General features: G+C 34.3%; 1 pseudogene; it reads left to right on the top strand.

Moving 5' to 3' along the window:
- Positions 1-1,272: 1,272 nt before the first annotated feature.
- Positions 1,273-1,405, top strand: LOC144234718 (U6atac minor spliceosomal RNA; annotated as a pseudogene).
- The last annotated feature ends 21,020 nt before the right edge of the window (positions 1,406-22,425 follow it).

Genomic DNA, 22,425 nt, shown 5'->3' on the forward strand with positions numbered 1-22,425 from the left:
GCTTTGGGGTCTGCACTGATAAGGCAGAGCCTGCTTAGGCTTCTCTCTCTCCCTCTCTGCCTGCCCCTCCTCTGCTCATGCCCTCCCTCTCTTTAAATAAATATAAATAAATAGATAAACAAACTTAAAAAAATAATTATCTTAAAGATTCAAATTCTACCAAAGATGTCCAGCTGGCTATAGATCATTCTACACATAGACTAGTAAAAATATGTATTTCAGTTGTGCTCTCATATCTCTTTAAGGCAGTTTCTCATGTCTCTTTAAGGCAGTTTCACAATATATTCTTCAAGATGCTATTTCAATACAATAGCATCTTAATGGTATTTCACTTTTCCACTTAAAAGCTTTCTTTTTAGGAAGAATTCATTATATGATTAATACTAAAATTATACAAATCTAAGAAAAATATTTACTAAAGAAGGATATATGATTGTGTTTTAAAGAGATATTAGGATTCCAGGTATGTATGTGCATAAAAAGATAATCTTCTGAAATACTGTTCTTAAAAATGTTTTGCCATACATATTTTAGAAATTCATCTTTTTTTGTATTTCTCAAGCAATACTAGGACTGTGTATGCTTATTTTTTATAATTTTAATATTAATGACAGAGATGGGAAAGACATATAAATTCTTAAATCTAAAGCCACATCTCTGCTTTGAAATACATTACTGTTTAAAGACAGTATTTCAGATTGTCAACATGAATGGAAATGTCAAATTGATGCTTAATACTAATTTGTTTATGTATGCTTGACTGCACTTAGATGGTAAAAAGGTAGGTATCAAAAATAAAGATTACTTTGAGACACTGAAGTAGGTTTCTTTTTGTTTTCATTGCCATAAATCCCATTAGTGTTAATTGGAGATTTACATGTGTATTGAGAGAATAATATACCTCATTATTCTTGAGTAACAGCTACTGACTTCTAAAGGCTGTTTAGAGTGTGTGACAGGAAACAAATAAAAGCATTCCACTTAAATTTTTGAAAGTTACTTTCATATACCAGAAAATGAAACAGTGGCTTCACAGACATTCCACTGCCATAGTGTTAATTTTATAATCTCCACAACAAAACCTTTAAATTTCCCTTTCGTAGCTTAACTATCTAGGGAATATTATGTAAAGTAAGTGTATCTTCAGTCTGCTTTGTGGTAGGTGACCTTGGCTCTCAAGAGTACATGCTATTTACTTTGCTGTTGTTGTTTTAGATATTTAAACCATTAGAAATCTACTGATGTCTCTAGTGTTCAAATAATTAAGATTTTGTGATGTGTAAAAGGGAGAAGGTTAGCACTCTCTTTGCTTGACAAGGATAGAAGAGGGTCTCAGTCCTGACAACACATATATGGATGGGTAAGGCATTGCCACCTACTTTGTGGCATCTAACCATCATGTTTATAGGCGATGAGGATTTAGGTGTGCACTTGTGATGAGCTCAGGGTTATGTATAGACATAGTGAATCACTATATTGTACACCTGAAACTAATATCACACTACATGTTAACTAACTGGAATTTAATTAAATACTTAAAAATAAATAATTAACATTTCTTAAAAGATAACCTTGGGATATTACAATAAAAATATGTAATAACTATTGAGCGCATGTATGACAATCACTATTTTAAGCGCATTTTAAGTATGAACTTACTAATACTCAGCAACCCTGTGAGGTCAGTATCATTATCCCTATTTTATAGGTGATATAATAGAGAGGCATCAAAAGACAAGTTAACTTTCTTAAAGTTAACACACACAGTAAGTGGTAGTGCTGGAATTTGATCCCAGGTCATATGGCTCAACAAATGAAGCTTCATGTAGTTATACTGGCTCGAATGAGTTGGCTTTGTCCTAAAATATGACAAATTTTAAATTTAGCAAGTTAAAATGTTCCAGTTAATCCAACTTAATTATTTTATTTTATTTTATTTTATTATTTTATTTTAAATTTTATTTTATTGCACTTTATTTTATTTCATTTTATATTTTATTTTTAAGTTTATTAATTTATTTTGAGAAGAGAGAAAGAGTGTGCATGCACACGTGGGGAAGGAGCAGAGAGAGAATCCCAAGCAGGCTCTGTGCTGTGCTGTGACTGCAGAGCCTGACACAATGCTCGCTCTCATGAAATGTGTCCAACTAATTTTTTTAAAAAGTCATGTTAGATAAACTTTTTATGCATACTTCATAAGATTATTTCAACAGTCACTCATATAGTTTAGGGAAATATTTCTTCCAACCTCACACTATAATCTTCCTGAGAAGAAGATTTTCCAGGGATAATTTCAAAGCTCTTGTAAAAGGCAACATATACAGAATACTTTTCTAAGACAGATGCTATCATATGCATTTTTTTCACATATTAAATCCAACAACAACCTTTGAGATACAGTTGCTGTCCTTTTATAGATGATGAAACTGAGGCAGAGAAAGGGCAAGTAATGTTCACATGTGAAAAGAATTTGAACATAGGCAGCCTAATCCAGAAAGAAGACATATGATTGAAAAAAGTGGATATGAATTCAGTGGAGGGAGATAGGGACAAAGAGCATTGTCTTGTAGATAAGCTAAAAAGAGTCAAGCCAACAAAGAGTTGGTCTGCTTTTTTTTTTTGTCATGCAGAGGCCATTTTTTTATTTAAAAAGCATTTTGAATGCTTATTCATTTTGAGAGATGGAGAGAGACAGAGTGTTAATGAGGGGGAGGGGAGGGGAGAGGGAGGGAGACACAGAATCTGAAGCAGGCTCCAGGCTCTGAGCCGTTAGCAAAGAGCCCGACAAGGGGCTCAAACTCTTGAAAGGTGAGATCATGACCTGAACCAAAGTCAGATGCCCAACTGACTGAGCCATCCCAGCACCCCATGCACAGTCCATTTTTGAAAAAAATGTCAAGGATGAAATAATCCTCCCTACTGCCTACCGAGGTGGGATGCTCTACCTTCCTTCCATACACCTTTACCAGGAACAACCCTTAATTAATAACATGTTTTGAGCCTTAATTAATAACTTGAAAATAAGATTAGAAATAGGTAGCCCACAGGACTGCTGTAAATGAGAAAACAGAAGTGAAATAAGCTGTAATATAGTCACTCAAAACTAATAGGAGTCCTTTAATTTGAGGCAAAAATCGTATCACATTTGGCTTCTATAAAAGGTTTTAGCACTTGGCCAGCTATATCCCCTTCACATTATCTCACTGCCCACACTCAGAGAGCCTGAACAAAAGTTTATACAAAGTCTGGTGAAGGTGGGTGGTGCAGACTCTCATTCTACATCTGCCATACATGCAGACTTTAGAATGTGACCTATAATTTTAAGACCACAAAATACTTTTTGTAAAATTTTGTGTGTTTTTAATGTTTCTTGACTCAATTAATTTATAAACAGAAGGAGAGGAAAATATTGGGACCTTAGTACCATCCAGTTGATACAGCACATCCTTCAAACTTATTATCTATTTTTTTTTTTATTATTAAACAAATAGTATCGACAACCATGGACCAAATTACAACATGCTTAGTAGTTAAAAACAGCAAAATATATTATCATATAGTTCTATATGTTAGAAGTCTAACATGTTATCTATTGGGCTAAAGCCATATTGTTAGCTGAGCTGCATCCCTTTCTGAGGCACCAGAGGAAAACCCATTTCCTTGCTTTTTCCAGCTTCTAAAGGCTACCCATATTCCTTGGTTCACAACCACCTTCCATCTTCAAGCCAGTAATGGTTGGTCTAGTCTTTCTCACACTGAATCATTTTGATACTGATTCTCTCAACTCCTTCTTTCACTTCTAAGGATTTTTGTGATTACATGATTTCTACCCCGTGATAATTCAGGACAATTCCCCTATCTTAAGGTCAGCTGGTTGCAAGCATATTTCTGTTTGCAATTTTAATTCCCCTTTGCCATGTAACATACTAGTAGGTTCCACAGATTAGAACATTGATGCTTTGTGGACCATTATTCTGCCTCCTGCATCATCTCTGTTCACACATTACTTAAAGCTTATGGAAGATAGGCACTGACTAGCTGAGTAAGCAAATAAATACATATTTCAGAAACTGTGATAATATGCTATAAATATTTTATGGTATGAGTGTTTAAATTGTGGAGAGGTGATCTAGATTATGGAATTTTTCCTTAGTTGGCTACATTTGTTTTGAAATTTAGTGGAAGAGTGTGTAGTTCAATTAGTGAAAGAATTAAGGGAGAAGTTTCTCATAGAACCACATACAAGGGTTTAGAAGTAAGAGAAAACAAGAGACTTGGAGGAACAAAAACAAACAAACAAAGAAATAAACAAACAAACAAAAAACAGTGCTCCTGGAGCAAAATGAGCCTTGTAATTCAACTTTAAGCCATTATCAATGATCTATCATATTCTGCTGGTTGAGATGTTAAGAATAAAACAGGGAAGAAAACTTGTTTTCTTCATTTTCTTCCACCGCCAGGGATGGTTCTTGCCCTTTTTAAATTATATATTTGGCTCTGGGGTACTATAAAAACATTTGCTTAAATGGTTACAGTGAGTGCACTGTTGTTTTGTTTTCAGTTCTCTGAGATATTTAGAATAGTTTTAAGCATATCATGCAAGTAAGATCTTCAGCAGTACTGCAGAATTTGAGTGTTTCAAATCATTTGTCATTTAATATGCCTATATATGTTTAGTCATTTCCCCTTTTATAATTTGAGGTTTTTATATATTAGTATAATAATTCTACCAATATCAATATTAAAGATTTGATTTTTTTAAAAATTGAAAGAAATAAGAAACTCTGCATATATCATGGTATTTCAAGGTATTTCATGATCTAAGCTCTTTCCAAAGCATTTTGGGTTAAGATTACTATTTTGATAGTTTTGATTCATTCCTTCTTTTATACATTGAGAAAGTATCTCCTCATCACTGACTTTATCTAAGTACCTTGAAAGGTATGGGGTTTTAGTAGTGGATGTAATATAGTTTTCTTCACTGTGTACAAAAATCTGTTCTGTTGTCTGTTACTCCAGCAAACAAATTAAACAATTGTATCTGTCTGGTCTGATAAAAAGAATATTATGGAACATAAATAACAGTATCACTAAAGCCAGTTGTATATAGAATATAAAAAACAACTATAGATACATGTTATCAGTTTATTATGAAAGGCAGTTAGAAAGGGATCCAAATCCCTAAAAATTTTCTAGCCCCTAGCATGTGGTGGCACTTCTTGTAGACTCTATATCACCATGTAATTTAATACATTAAAATAACTTTCCTGTCTTTCATTTAGCATGAAAGCTCTTTAGAGGCAGGTACCATGCATTTTTTTTTGTCCTTTTTCTTATGAAATGTAGTAGGGTCTCCTTGGTGGCTCAGTCCATTAAACATCTGACTCTTAATTTCCTTTCCGGTCATGATCTCATGGTTGGTGAGATCAAGGCCCATGTCAGTCTCTGTGCTGACAGCATGGAGCCTACTTGGGATTCCGTCTTCCTCTCTCTCTCTGCTGCTTCCCTGCTCATGCACATGCTGTCCCTTACTCTCAAAACAGACAAACATTAAAAAAAATCCAGTAGTATACAGAATATAGTACATATTGAATATCTTTAACTAAATTATACTGAAATAAAATATCATTTAGAGGAATTAAATCATATTGGTGGGTAACTGATTTATGAGAATTTGCTACTTAACTGCTGCTTCAACATATAAAATGTTAAGAAATGATACATTTATCATTTTAAGATAATATATAATGGTTTCAGAATGTAAAGTTATACTTCAGTTATCCAAGTGCAACTAGAATAAATATGACTCCATGCTATTTCAACAATAAAAAGAGATCACCTCAGATAAGGTAAGATCAGAATAGAACTTTAAAAAAAATAATAAATCCCATAGCTCAAAGAAACAGCTCTGTCATATGTTAATTTTTGTAAACCATGCCATTCATAAATCCATAGTAATATGGGCTATCTTGTTTCACTCTGTGACTCTCATAAATTCTATTTTTTAGTTACTTATGATGCTGATTAAAATATTTTTATAACAATTACATAACAAAATTTGAAAATTTCAAATGATTTTAAATAGTACAATTTAAAATTCTTTTCAGAGATAAAGCTTTTTTATTATGGCAAATCTGAAAAGTAAAATTGATTGCAATGAAGAGAATACAAAGACTTTTATAAAGATGGTGTGTAAAGGATAAAATATTTTAGGTATACTTAACCTTTCCTTAAACTAGCATAAAGTGAATATTTTCTTATTGTGCTAAAGTTGGCTTATAAGAGGAAAGAAAAATAAAATTATACTTACAATTAATTTAGTAATCACATATGTTCACAGTGTTAGACAGTTGCAAATGTCTCTTCCATAACATAGTCAAATGAACTTTGGGGTCTAGTACACATGTTGCTTAATTTCTTTCATTGGTTGACTAGCCTTATTAAGTTAACACAAGTTCTTTTATTTTCAGATTATATATCAGAAAAATGGGATGATAATACTATAGAATCTTGGAAATGGGGTTATGTATGTGCAGTGATCAACAGAATGCTGAACAGAGAATTATCAATATTTGGTATTTGTTATTTTATTATTAAGTACTTGTTATCTGACCATAACATTCTTGCTAATATATTTCAATTACTGTACTGTTTGTTTCCTTCATAGTAAATGTTAAGAAGGCTAATGAAGAGAAATAGAAAAAGTAATGGAAAGTAGCTTTCTCATCTTGGTATTTTTGAAGCTTTATCTGTGACATGATATTGACCGCAGGGCATGTGTTTGGAGCCTTTCTGGGTTTGATGTTTCCCAACCTTCTCTGACATTCTTCTGACCCTCCCAGCAGTTTTTCTCCAGCTCTCTTCAGCATTTCCTCCGCTTCCTGGCTGTGCGTCAACACTCTTGGAAATTTTCCCAGATGATTCATGAAAAAGCATGTAGAGTAAGAACCTCAGGGTCACAGACTTAGAAGAGGGGATTCTGAAGGGCAAAATAAGACTATCCAACAAAAGTTGCTCACGACTTAACAGAGAAGTTTTAACCAAAAGAAAATATTATTGTGTTGGCTAACATAAACATGAAGATTTCATAGAGTCAAGTAAATCATCTAAAGACAAGAAAACTGAACTGAGTGGGAGTGATTTTTGTAGTGGAGTTTCTATTTTAACAGTGATTTTTTCAGTTTGCGTAATTCATATAAGGTCTCTCCTATATGAAGAGAGATTGATATATCCAAAACAAACTTTATCTCTCTAATTCCAATTAGAGGTTCAATAAAATAGCCTGAATGTAAACTAAGGCTCAAAGAAAGATAATGGTTTCAAATTGATGCTTTACTGTAAGAATATATTTGTCATAGTAAATGTTAATAGAAATAATTTTCAAAATAAATATCTTAAAACAAAGCATTTCATGAGAAGCATTGTGGCTTATAAGATAAAAGAACTGTAAAACTGACTAAAATGGTAACTCACTGTGGTTAGGCAATAGCTGTAAGTATATAACACTTGTATGTCTCAGCTGTTTTTGATGGTACCATTTATGTTGAGCAATATGCCTTTCCTTGCCTGACCTGGAAAACCATCATGATTCTTGTTTGTCAGTATGGGCCAGCTGTACTAAAAAACAAAAACAAAAAACTGAAGTGGAATATCAGGGCTGGTTCCAGTCACAAGGCCCTTGAATCCAAAGACTACTTACTATGCCAGCATTTACCTAAAGGTATGGGCAGCTCTGGAGAAACTAACAAGGCCAGTTTCTAAGACCTAGTTTTGTTGGGAGTTCACATACTTACAGACCTTGGGTGCATTGGCACCTAGCAGAGAGTTTGCCAGGTACTCCCAAGTCCTACTTCTGCTCAGGCAGAATAACACTCCTATCCTTTTTAGTCCAAAAAACATTCTCTTTATTTTTCCTCCCTCTCTATTACTTATTCTCTAGACTTAGCTTTTACAAAAGTTTGAAAACTCCGTAGTTCCTTCATATCATGCTAGTGTGATTTTTCAGCCTTCAAACAAACACTTTAGTAAAAGATTTGGACATAACCTAGCTATTGAAACACAGTTGGGTATGATAGAAAGTGGATACATACACATATCTCAACAGTTTTTTGAGGTTAAGCATTTGATCTGTAAGGAATTGTTTTTCTCCCTCTGTTCTTGCAAGATATCATCATCCTGACCCTAAGTTCACCCATTTAACAAATACAGTATTTGCTCAGCTCCTTTTATAAGCAAGATACTGTGTTGAGTGAAGGATATACAATGGTGATCAAAAAAACATGGTTGTTTTTCTCATAAAAATCACAGTAATGGGAATGATAGACAGCAAATATTCATATCATTATAATTTATAAGATAAAAGAACAAAATGATATGCATAAATTCCACACCAAAACAATCCCTAATAGCCTATATATGCTCTGAAAGCTAGAAACCTAGACTGCTAGGGACTCATAACATAAAAAGCCTACATTAAATGAACAATTACAATGAATAAGGCAGAAAGAAACATAGTGATGAATTAGACTTCATTCCTCATGTCCAGGAATTGATAGTTTCTGGCTAAGAGGATAAAGCTAGCTTTATGGAGAAGATGACATTTAGAATGAAATTTTAGCATAAGGATGATAAAGAAATATGGTAAAGGGCACTAACTGCCAGGCAGAAAGAATAAACTCCACATCTAACCCTTTTTCATGACCTTTTAATTCCAGAACTAACCTGGTTTGTTCACATTTTCCATTATACCTGGTGCTTGGTGGTGACTGCTCCCTGCCTAGCCTAAAATGTGCCTCGGATGTAAAAGGAGCAGAAGACCATTACTTCTGTCATTATTTAGTAGAGTGAGATTTTTTTAAAAAATATTTTTATTTATTTCTAGGAGAGAGAGAGAGAGACAGCGTGAGCAGGGGAGGGTCAGAGAGAGGGGGAGATGCAGACTCTGAAACAGGCTCCAGGCTCTGAGCTGGCAGTCAGCACACAGCCCGACGCGGGGCTCGAACCCCGAACCGCAAGATCATGACCTAAGCGAAAGTCGGTCGCTTAACCGACTAAGCCACCCAGGCGCCCCAAGTGAGATTTTTTTTTTTTTGATCTCCAAACAAATCCTTAAAAGTTTTAGAAAATATTAGAAATAACCCAAAGTTTGGAAGCCAGTGAAGTTGGAAAAATAATGATAATTATCAAAACTCAATGTAGTTAACTCACACTAACTGATACTTGGGAAGCCCCAGCTCCTGTTTTCTTTCCTCTAACTTAAAGCCTATTAGAGGCATTTTCATTCAAACTTTAATCATTTTTCCCTAACTCTTTCTACTTTGGTTCTAATTCTTCAAAGTAAAATGGGTACATAGTTAACTTTATTATTATTATGAAATATGTATGCATATTATATATGCTTTACTCATATTTGATAAATTTATGTATGCATTCTGTAAGAATGTCTGATAAAACTCATAATACATTTCTTACTAAAATGAAAATGAAAAGTTTGGAGAAGAGATTGATAATAAAATGACATATTCAGGAAGACTTGTGTTCTGTATCCTTATAGCATAGAGTGTACCCATCAGCAAGTTTCTCTTACAACTCAGGAATACTCCTATCACAGTTGGAGACTTAGCCACTAAACCTTAATTGTCACTATCAAACTTGAAAGACCATATTCAAATAAGTTGTCAAAATTGGGATTTATGCTCTTTAGATGCTCTCTATTTTAAGGACCAAAATATCCCTACAGAAGACATTGTATTAGTAATAAATAGTTTTTGTATGTAAATGTTCATTGATGTGTTTGTGCCTGCCTTGTCCCTTCTATTGAAAAGTATCTTGTCTTAAAACAAAAATGCACATGCAATACTACTGTAACTAATAAATCATGTATGAAAAATGTGAAAGATGGCATTATATATCAGTCAGTGCTTCTTTTTATAATTAGATATATTTTCTTCAGTTTCTGCAGACCATCTATGACATTTTTGTTTTAAAAGTTCATTCATAATGTAAATGAATAATGCATTTTCTTATGATGGACACCCTGAACACTAATGTCATGTCACTGATGATGGGACTGTCACAAATGCGAGAAGAGAAATGATAACTCGAGGAGTTATTTTTTACCCCACCAAATGTTAAGAAAAAAAAAATTACTGTGCATTAGCATTGGATACTCTGCCCACTTCTACAATATATAGGGATCAACTTTCTAGAAAGCCATGGATGCCTTCCATCTGTTGATTTACTCTTGGAAGGAGGAAATTTTAGTTTTGCCTCTACTTCTCCATGTAAGAATATAAGGAAGAATTTATCCCTGGTGAGACACTGGGAGCAAGTAAAGCTCTATAATATGTAACTCACTAGAGAATTTTTTTCATTTAAAAACATTTATTTATTTATTTTATTTTATTTATTTTGTAATAGAGGAAAAAGAGCAGAGAGAGAGGGAGACAGAGAGAATCCAAAGCAGGCACCACAGTGTCAGCCCAAAGCCCTATGTGGGGCTTGAACCAAGGAATACCCTGAATCGTGATATCATGACCTGAGCCAAAATTAAGAGTCAGATACTTAACTGACTGAGCCACCCACGTGCCCTTTATTATTTATTAATGAATTAATTTATTTATATTTAATCATTTTTAAATGTTTATTTATTTTTGAGAGAGAGTGAGCAGAGGAGGTGCCGAGAGAGGGGGACAGAGAATCCAAATTGGGATCCATGATGACAGCAGAGAGCCTGATGCGGAGCTCGAACTAATGAACCATGAGATCATGATCTGAGCCAAAGTCTCACACTCAACCAACTGAGCCACCAAAGTGCCCCTATGTTTTCTTTATTACTTGAGAGAGAGAGAGAGGGAGAGAGAGAGAGAGAGAAATGTGGGAGAAGAGGAAGAGAGAATCTTAAGTAGGTTCCACACTCAGTTCAATCTTGGGACCCTGAGATCATGACCTGAGCTGAAATCAATAGTCGGAAGCTCAACTGATTGAGTCACCTAGAAGTCGTGGGAATTTCTTAATAAGAAGTGTCATTTTAGTATTAAATAACTATTTTATAAGGAAGACATTTTATTTTATTTTTAATTTTTATTATTATTTTTAAATGTTTTATTTATTTCTGAGGGAGAAATAGAGATAGCATGAGCAGGGGAGGGTTAGAGAGAGAGGAAGATACAGAATCGGAAGACAGGCTCCAGGCTCTGAGCTAGCTGTCAGCACAGAGTCTGACACGGGCCTGGAACCCATGAACCGTGAGATCATGACCTGAGCTGAAGTCAGACGCTTAGCTGACTGAGCCACCCAGGCGCCCAAGGAAGACAACATTTTAAAATTTGAGTTTATTTGACAATTCTGGGCAAGTCAGTTATTTTATAATATATATTTGAGAAGACATAAGAATATATTGGATAATGTATATTATTTAAGAACTCCACATTTACATCATTCCATTCTGTTCCTGCAACAATCTTCCTATACAGTATGTGCATATGTAGTATTATTAACCCTTGTTATAATAATGAAACAAATCCTAGGATAATGAGAAGTAAATCCCAAGTTTTTTAACTTTTAATCTGGTTTTATTATCATGATAAGTAAGACAAAAATTTTCCTCTGAAAGAGTTAAATAGTAGAAGTAAGAAGTAAGCACTGTTTTAAAATGGTTCAGGGAGGGGGTACCTGTGTGGCCCAGTTGGTTAAGTGTGGTCCGACTTTGCCTCAAGTCATGATCTCATGGTTCAGTTTGTGAGCCCTTATAGGGCTCTCTGCTGTTAATGCAGAACCTGCTTCAGATTCTCTGTCTTGTTCTCTCTTTGCCCCTCCCCTACTCACATGTGCTCTCTCTCTTCAAAAATAAATATTAAAAAAACATTAAAAAATAAAATTGTTCAGGGATCATTTAGTTATTAGTATCATCGCTTTCCTATATTATAAATTCCTTAAGTGACAATCGTTAATAGCGATAGAGATCACCTTATATGACACAAAATATATACTCAATAAATATCTGTTAAAGAAATGCACAAGTATTCACGGAATTTGTTTTGGTTTAATTGTTTTACTGCTATCTTACCAGCTTGTCTTACCCTGTCAGAAAATAGGGTTCCCTCTAAACTTTGTAGTTTCAGAGTACATAAATGCATCTCTTTAATCTAGGTTATTAAACATCTTTCATCTGGCTAACTTCCAGAGAATAGCTTTAATCTCTCACAGAGTAACCAAAGCAAACTCCTAGGGGTGGGTACAACAAAGTCTGGAGTCTTATATTAAAATATACTAAAGTATGATACATGAAATTTTAAATGCTATTTTAACAGGTATGGGAGTGTCTTAAATGTAATAAAATCCTGAAATGTGCACTCAGAGCTACAAGAATATATAACACAAATCTTGAAGAAATCATTTAACAATGCTTTTTTTTTGCCCCAAGATTTTCATTTTTCTAAATTTAATACCAACATATTTGTGCATGCATATACATAATACAACCAATTAGTATGATGAGTTCTTGAGGAAAGGTAGATATAGAAGGCATTATAAATTCTTTTCACATTCTTGCTAATGTCTTTCCTCAGGCCCATCTACAAAGAGATACACACTTTCAGGAGGAAGAAACTAAAAGAACATGTATATACATCGTTTGGAACTAAAAGCACATCTGGAGCAATGCCCCTTAGGTTTTAAAAACTCTATATGTTGATGAAGTCCCAATAGTCCAATAGTTTATTTTTGCTTTTATTTCCCTATCTTCTGGAGACATGTCAAGCACGAAGTTGCTGCAGCCATCACAGAGGTTTTCGCCTGTTTTCTCCTGTAGGATTTTGATAGTTTCCTGTCTCACATTTAGGTCGTTCATCCACTTTGAGTTTATTTTTGTGTATGGTGTAAGAAAGTGGTCCAGTTTCATTCTTCCGCATGTTGCTGTTCAGTTCTCCCGGCATTATGTGCTGAAGCGATTGTCTTTTCCATTGGTACTCTTTTACTGCTCAGTAGATTAGTTGGCCATATACTTTGGAGTCCAGTTCTGAATTCTCTATTCTATTGCTCTGATCCGTGTGTCTATTTTTATGCCAATACCATACTTTCTTTATGATTACAGCTTTGTAATATATGAATTGTGATGCCTCTTGAATTGAAGTATGGAATTGTGATGCCTCTAAGCTTTTGTTTTCTTTTTTCAACATAACTTTGGCTTTTTGGGGTCTTTTCTGGGTCCATTCAAATTTTGGGATTGTTTATTCTAGTTCTGTGAAGAATGCTGGTGTTATTTTGATAGGAATCACATTGAATGTGTAGAATGCTTTGGGTAGTATCGGCATTTTAACAATATTTGTTCTTCCAATTCATGAGTATGGAATGGTCTTCCATTTCTTTGTGTCTCCCTCAATTTTTTTTTCATAATCTTTTTATAGTTTTCAGTGTACAGATCTTTTACCTCTTTGGTTAGTTGTATTCCTTGGTATCCTGTGGTTTTTGGTATAACTGTAAACGGGATCAGTTCTTTGATATCTCTTTCTGCTGCTTCATTATTGATATACAGAAATGCAACCCATTTCTGTACATTGATTTTTATATCCTGCAACTTTGCTGAATTTTCTGTATCAGCTCTAGCAGTGTTTTGGTGGAGTCTTTGGGATTTTCCACCTAAAGTATCATGTCACCTGCCAGGAGTGAAAGTTTGAATTCTTTCTTGCCAATTTAGATGCCTTTCAATTCATTTTGTTAGCTGATTGCTGAGGCTAGAACTTCCAGTGCTATGTTGAACAACAGTGGTGAGAGTGGACATCCCTGTCGTTTTCCTGATCTCAGGGGAGAAAGCTCTCAGTTTTTCCCCACTGACGATAATATTAGCTGTGGGCCTTTCATATATGGCTTTTATGATGTTAAGGTATATTCCTTCTATCCCTACTTTCTTGAGTGTTTTTATCACAAAAGGATGCTGTATTTTGTCAAATGGATTTTCTGCATCTATCAAAAGGATCATATGACTCTTATCCTTTCTTTTATTATTGTGGAATATCATGTTGGTTGATTTGCAAATATTGAAACAGCCCTGAAGCCAATGAATAAATCCCACTTGAGCATGGTGAATAATCCTTTTAATGTATTGTTGAATTGGATTTGGTAGTATCTGCATAGTGAAGGAAACAATCAACAAAACTAATAATGGATGGAATAGGAGAAGATATTTGCAAATGGCATATCAGATAATGGATTAGTATCCAAAATCTATAAAGAACTTACCAAACTCAATACCCTGCCTCCCAAAAAAACCAAATAATCTAATGAAGAAAATGGGCAAAAAACATTAATAGACACTTCTGTAAAGAAGAAATCCAGATGGTTAACAGATTCATGAAAAGATACTCAACATCACTTATCATCAGGCAAATACAAATCAAAACCACAATGAGATACCTCCTCACACTTGTCAGATGGCTAAAATTAACAACTCAGGAAACAACAGATTTTGGACAGGATGTGAACAAAGGGGAACCCTTTTCCACTGTTGGCAGGAATGCAAACTGGTGCAACCACTCTGGAAAATAGTATGGAGGTTCTTTATAAAGTTAAAAATAAAACTACCCTACAACCTAGCAACTGCACTACTAGGTATTTATCCGAAGGACACAAAGATACTGATTTAAAACAGCAAGTGTACCCCAATGTTTGTAGCAGAGCTATCAACAATAGCCAAATTATGGAAAGAACCCAAATGTCCATTGACTGATGAATGATAAAGAAGATGTGTTACACACACACACACACACACACACACATACATACATATACACGCACAATGGAAATGGAATACTACTTGATGATGAAAAGAATGAAATTTGCCATTTGCAACAATGTAGATGGAACTAGAGTGTATTATGCTAAGCAAAATAAGTCAGAGAAAGACAGATACACGTGGGATTTGAGAAACACAAATTTCTCAAAATTCACTCATGTAGGATTTGAGAGACACAACATATGAACCTAAGGGAAGGGAAAGAAAAGTAAGATAAAAACAGGGAGGCAAACCATAAGATATGTTTAAATATAGAGAACAAAATGAGCATTGCTATAGGGGAGGTGAGTGGGAAGATGGGCTAAATGGGTGATGGGCATTAACAAGGTCACTTTCTGCAATCATCACTAGGTGTCATATGTAAGAGGAAGAAATGAATCACTGGATTCTACTCCAGAAGCCCAAGATTACACTATATGTTAACTAACTTGAATTAAAAAAAAAACACCCCTTATATGTATATATGCATCTTTTATGGAGTATGGAATCATATAATAAAAATAGTGATAATTTATGTTTTTCCATAGTTTTTGAAGGACATTTGTGCCTTATCATAATTTGATTGGTAGGCATTAATATGAACCCATAAACAATGGAGATACCCTATTCTTTAGTGGAGACTATATGTATTATTAGGTTGACAACTTTCTACTTATTAATGGTAAGTGGGTTAATTATTTCTTCTAGTTTTCTAATCGATAAAATGAGAAGTGAGAAAGGGATAATATATTCATTATAGATGTATCCATTATCTGTTGATAACAATAATATTGGGTAACAAACTACCTAACAACTCAGTGCTTTAAAGCAGTAATATATTGTTATTACTCAGGAGTCTATGTGGTCTTCTGGATGGTGCTGCTGATCTGGATTGAAATTGGATCTTTGTGTTTGCATTCACTTGTATATCTGTAATTAGCTGTCATGTCATTTGGACACTCTCTGGTCTAGGACACCCTCTGCTGGACTCTTTATCTCTTGTTTACATGATCTTTCAACTTGGATTAGACTTCTTTTCCTCTTTCCTTTAGAATCCTTTTGAGTGAATAAAAGTGCTCAAAGTGTCTTATGGCCTAATTCTGAATCTGGTACTCTATTACATCTGTGATTTCTGTTGGCGAAAGAAGAGAAGTCAGATTCACCTGGATTCAAGGAGTCGGGCACAGATGGTATCTGTAAAGAATGAGCAGGGAGTCACATTGAAAAAGGAATGGAGAATTGGGGCCATTTCTGCAATGAATCTACTATTATATGGTTTTGTAAATTTTAAGTACAATAATATACAATGTGTATACAATTCTTTGCAATGCTGCCATCTCCTGATGCCCATCCCTTATTTTACATAAGAGGAGACATTGATATAGAGAGTATAATTGGTTTATTGAAGGTGACCTAATAGTAAAACTCAGATTTGGCTCCAGAATTTAGACCTCCTGCTTCCTGTGAACTTAGAGAGAACTCATTCTTGTAGAATAGATGATATACTGAAATAAATAAAGCAGATGAAACTTGATTATTCCTTAGTTATTCCTTACAGTGCAGTATTCCCTACAGTGTAGCAGTAGTGTTGGTGATAATTTTGTTGCATTCTAAGCATATGTAATTTCAGGGGCAAATTTTTATTTTACTACTAATTTGAATACCTCACAATCTGTTATCATTAGCAAGGTCATCTTTAACTTGAAAGAGACTCCAGGAAAATACTCTTTCAAATTTATATGCTGGAAAACAAAAAATCATATCAAACATATTTAAGAAAGTGTCAATTTAAACCCTGACAGAAATATTAGTGATAATTTATTTTTACTTAGGTTTATAGCACTTGCTATTCTTATATTTCACATTTTATTTTCTGTGTAATTTTAAAGGTATCAGAAAGAAACATCTCAAATGATTAATGATATTGGCAAATCACAAATTGTCATTCGGATGGACCACATACTGTCCTAGATTCTCCTTTTAACCTTGATAAACCTTCTACTTGCATCAAATGAAAATGAAACAACCTATGCTTGATTTAGTTATTTAATAACCAAGGAAAAGGATTCTATTCCTAAGTATAATCACTGTGTAATATGAAATATAATTTTATTTGTACCATAATGTTATATACAGTTACAAGTATTTCATAAAATTTATGTTGTTAGTTCTTTTTTTTAAAGGTTTTTATTTATTTTTGAGAGAGAGAGAGACAGAGTGCGAGTGGGGGAGGGGCAGAGTGAGGGACACACAGAATCTGAAGCAGGCTCCAGGCTTCAAGCTGTCAGCATAGAACCCCAACATGGGGCTTGAACTCACAAACCATGAGATCATGACCTGAGCTGAAGTTGGATGCTTAATCAATTGAGCCACACAGGCGCCCCTTATGTTGTTAGTTCTAATGACAGACAGTTAGTTATGTTAGTGTACCTTGTATAAGGTGTTTATGTATTTGTAATTAATGTTGGCATATTTTATTTATTCTAAAATTACTTTATATCGGTTATACTTATATTGGTTATACTTTCCAATTTTATGTGAAAAAGTCTTTATGTTTAATTTTTGTATTGAAAGAGTAAAAATGCATGCTTCCATTTGTTTTCTTTCTGGATCAGTCTTATCCGTTTTTGAAAATTGAATTTGGAATAGATCTAGGCATAAGGGCATCTGGATTTTGGTGTCCCTCAGCACTTCGTCATCTTTCTGCTCTTATTGTGTCAGTTTCTGCTCTGACAGTCTTAGTCCAGCCTTAGCCCAGCAAATGTTTCACTGAATTATCTAATAAGACTACTTAGGTTAATATGAACATGAATAGAAACTATGATAAATATTCTGCATTTCAGGTTAATTTTATAAGGTAGTAAGGGATGAGACCTCAGTTATTTTTTCAGCATTCTGAGTATCTTAAAGGAAGGAGCTTCAGGATCTGTGCATGATCTGTGTTTTTTAACAAGTGTCCTAAAGAATTCTTATGCCAGGAAATATTTATTCTGTAGAATTGAAAATACGGTGAACCAGATATCACTGGATGTGAATTAGTGTCTAAACTTAGTTAATTGTAAATTGTGTAACTGTCAGTAAATTGACTAGTCATATCAGACCTCTGTTTTTATCCTATAAAATAATCAAAAGAGAGAATATCACAGGCTTCTTATCTTTCATTAACTAATTTTGGAATCAAAAGGAAGCAAATTTAGAATCTGTTTAAAAACGTTTATACAAATATAAAATATCACTTTTCCTGTGCTTATGACTTTCACTGGTACCTTCTCTTTTGGGTATAGCCATTTACTTTTCTCAACCCTCAATAGAATTGGTTGATGGCTGTATCTTTCTACTGTTCTGTTTTGTTTTAAAATGCAAGTATGTGATTTAATAATCCTAAGAATTGATTTTGCACAAGTAGGACATAAAATGTAAAATGTTAACTAGTATCAGCAATTGTATACTTCCTGAATAAATGTATTTCAAGCTTTTCTTAAAAACTCAGAAGCTTTGACCTAAATATAATGAGGATAAAGGTGATTTTCTACATTTATATGTCATGTAACACTGTCAAAATAAAATATTTATTTTTCATTGATAGAACGTAACTTACAGCATCATTTCTCTTCCTGCTGAAATATTACCAATTAAATAAAACATGAACTCTAGAGAGAGTTTTTGCTTTCATTTCTCTATGTGGATTTCAGAACTCTCTGTTCTGTCTCCTAGAGCATACCCCAAATTGATTTCTAGCTAGTGTGTTTTATGCATTCTGGCACTTTGAATTTTGACACAAGCCAAATTCCTGAATAAGTTAGAATATCAGGAAGATCAGTACTTTAGTTTGGGTTCACTTGGTAAGCTTTCATCTTCATCAGGAAAACAGTATGGGGGCATTTATAAACAAGGTCCTTTCTACGAATAAAAGAAGAGAATAAGAAAGAGCAATAACGGAATTAAGTTTAGCATGAAAAGATGAGAATAAAATTGAATATCATATTCACATATTAATCAAATTAAATGCATCTGAACTATTAGTATTGTATTTTCAAGAGTGAGTAAATAATGTTTTACGCTACTTATCAAATAACTAATTCATTCTGGAACAGAATTATGTTTTTAGTTCTCCAAAATATAATCTGCATTTTTGGTAATAGAAGTCTATATGTTAAAACTTCTCTATACTTTTTAATCTTCACTCTCCACCCTCCCCTAATAAAAGGAGAAGATATCATTCATCTCGGAGGTAAACGAAGGCAAGGAGTATTGAGGAGTGCCAGTGAACCTTCCTTGGATCTCTGAGAAGCAATAAGTGACAGTGGACAGTATTATAATTGTCTTCTTTATCTGAAGCTAATCATGACAGTAAGGGGAAAAGAGGAGAAAGCATAAGTGTGTAAAGGAGACATCTTTAAAGGAGAAAAGCAAACAATCAGGAGGAAAGTCGTATATCTTAGGTGTAACCCTGTTTGAAACAGCGGTAGGCTCTTGGCATTTGTGCCTCAGAAGAGGGAATAGTTAATATAAGAACTGTTCTAAATTCCCTGTGATCTATGAAACTGTTCTTGTAGGGAATCTCTTTGTGGGAAAAAAAATAGATCTTGAATAATTTTGGTATTTGAAATTCTAAGGTAAATCAATTCCTTAAACTGAAATTAGGGTCTCTCCTGGCACTAGATTTGAGGGTCTGGCGTGAAAATGTGAATGTACATGTGAGGCTGTTCTGTTTTTCAGAAGGATTAGTAAGTAGAATCTTTGCTAAACTATCCTGAGATTAGGCCCCATCCTTGTTTCAGGAAGCTTTGTGAAATAGAGTGATCAGGCACAAAGTTTCTCACTCTAGTGACACAAGTTTTATGTGAGGAGTCTCTGATATCTCCATGAAAAGAGTGTTTGTACAAAAGTAAACTTTCTTCAGTATTTCATGTTGAAATTGCTAAAGAAGGAAACTACCTAGTACTACCTATCTTTAGATGCATAGTTCTGTCTTCCATGGCAGCATGATGTTATGATGTTTTGTGTGTGTGTGTGTGTGTGTGTGTGTGTGTGTGTGTGTTTGGAAAGGTCTATAAGAACAGTATCAGGATAGCTTCTTAACAGCCTATTGCTTTCCTGAAAGAGCAGAATAGAGCTCCTTCTTTCATAACCCTGCATACATATATTTATCTTTGCTTGACTTTGAGAGAATTGTATGTATAATGAATGCGAAAAAAGCTCATCCATCAACAGTTTTTACAGCTTTATAAACACTGAAAACTTAACATGGGTACTTTGTTGTTGTCACTTGCATTTCCTTGGTCATTGGACATTAGATTAGTTGAGGTGTTTTTGAAGTAATTATAAGCACAAAAATGTCTACTCTTGATTATGACAAATGCCTGTCAAGCTGTGAACTATCTACAAAAGTGTTCAAATCTATTAAGAACCCTAATGATCTTTTCTATAATTTATTTTACCATAGGCAGAGGCTGATGTAGCAAAATTAAATTTAAGATTACTCAGTGATACTAGAAAAACCCCAGAAGCTAACATTGACAAAAGTCAAAGAAAAAGAAAAAAAAAGTTTAAAAAGGATACTGCAATTATGGTTTTAAGTAAATAAAACTAGAAAAAGTTTTTTTTAAGCTATATATTAATTCATTTTAATTCTTTTAAAGAATCACTGAGTGATTAATCTGTTAGGCACTGTGTTGAGTATTGGGGACCCAGTGAAGAATCAGCCACTTTCTTTGCTTTCAGGGGTTTTAAAATTTGGTTGTGAAGACTGAGGAGTACAGAGTCAAATGCAATATAAAATAAAAGTATAATTAGGGTAAGAAGAGCATGAGAACACAACTAAACACATCTTAATTGATAGAGTTCCTAGAGGAAGGGTTACGTAAATACTTGGATGATATAGAGAAATTAGTTTGTACAGGACAGGAGGAAAAGACAAAATAAAAACTTTCCAACTGAAACTATAACATATACAAAGGATCAACAGAACTAGAGCCTTATGAAATCAGTAAACTGAAAATCATTCTATATGCTACAACATAAAAGTGTAAGATTAGCATGTCAAAAATTGGGATGTGGGAGTGTACCAGGATCTTAGGAGATAGAATAAGAAGTTTAGGATCATTTGGAGCCAGTGACGATTTTTAATTAGAGGAGTGATGTTATCAGATATATGTTTAAAAAAAAAAAAAAAAACAAGGAAAAGAAAGTCTCTTTTAGTCATGGGGAACACTGAAATGAAGGGAAACTGGATAAAGAGAGACCAGATTTAGCAGAGAGATAGTGAGGACAAATTCAAGTATAGCACTTCCAATTCTCACTTGAACCATTGGAATTTAATGGTTCAAAATGCAAATATCAGAGACCGAGGGAGAACAAGTCTCTTGTGTGAGCAGATGGAGTTGTTTCAAACATTATGAATTTGAGAATTCCTATAGGATAGGCACATGAGAGAGGGTTGGAAGGCATCATTGTGAAAAAAAGAGTTCCTGTTAACTCAGATTAAGAGGAGGGACCACTTGTCAACCAGACCTTTTTGTAGTTAATGTAAGAGATGGGAAAGCAAGGTATCAGCAGTTAACTAGTTACCCTCCAGCTTATTGGTAGAGATGAACAGGGAGCAGGTAGGGATTCTCTCAAACTTATTTTTTGCTGTTCCTAAATCTTATGAGATAGATGACCTAAGTTATTTATTGCTTTAAATTTATTTCATACTTAGAATACTGGTTTATTTAGGGGCGCCTGGGTGGCTTAGTCGGTTAAGCATCCGACTTTCGCTTAGGTCATGATCTCATGGTTCTTGGGTTCGAGCCCCGCGTCGGGCTCTGTGCTGACTGCCAGCTCAGAGCCTGGAGCCTATTTCAGAGTCTGTATCTCCCTCTCTCTCTGACCCTCCCCTGCTCACGCTCTCTCTCTCTCTCTCTCTCTCTCCTAGAAATAAATAAATAAATAAATAAATAAATAAATAAATATGTCGCTGAAAATTATTATTAAAAAAAAGAATACTGGTTTATTTGTGTCCAACCTAAAGGACCTAGGGACTTTGCTATTTTGTATTTATCCTGTATGGCAACAAGTGTAACTCCCACATGGTCTCAGTTCTTCATTCTTTTTATTACTATATGTTTGTGGATCATGTCGCTTCAGAATTTCTTTGCTTTGAACAGGCATCACCTGCAGCTCCTGAAGCTTGCTTTCCCCATAAGCCCAGAAAGCCTAAAATGCCTAGAATTTGACATCATCCTTAGGTGGCCTCCATCAGAAGTGTGGGATTGAAAAACTCCAAATTTCTTGGCATAGGTCAGGAAAATTTTGAGGCATAATTTATACCATCTTGAGGATTTTGCCTACGATCACACCCTTGGTTGGGTTGCTCCCCACTGTTCTGATTTTTCAACTTTATTTTTTTGCTGTTTTCCAAAAGGATTTCCATAATAAATCACTTTTTTACAAATTCCCATCTTAGCCTAAAACATACTGTTTTCCTGTTCACCTTAACAATCCCTGTGTCCTGTGTAGGTTCACAAAGACGTATAAAATGTCTGTGGTTCTATCTCAACATCTACATCTGAAACAAGACACTGGATGGTTCCCAAGATGGCCCTGTTTCTGATCTTTGGGTTATATTATATGAAATAAGGATTCTAAGTTTTGCATGTATAAGAGAGTCAGAT

Source organism: Crocuta crocuta, unplaced genomic scaffold (assembly GCF_008692635.1).
Source record: "Crocuta crocuta isolate KB4526 unplaced genomic scaffold, BGI_CrCroc_1.0 scaffold115, whole genome shotgun sequence".
In the NCBI taxonomy this organism is placed as follows: domain Eukaryota; kingdom Metazoa; phylum Chordata; class Mammalia; order Carnivora; family Hyaenidae; genus Crocuta; species Crocuta crocuta.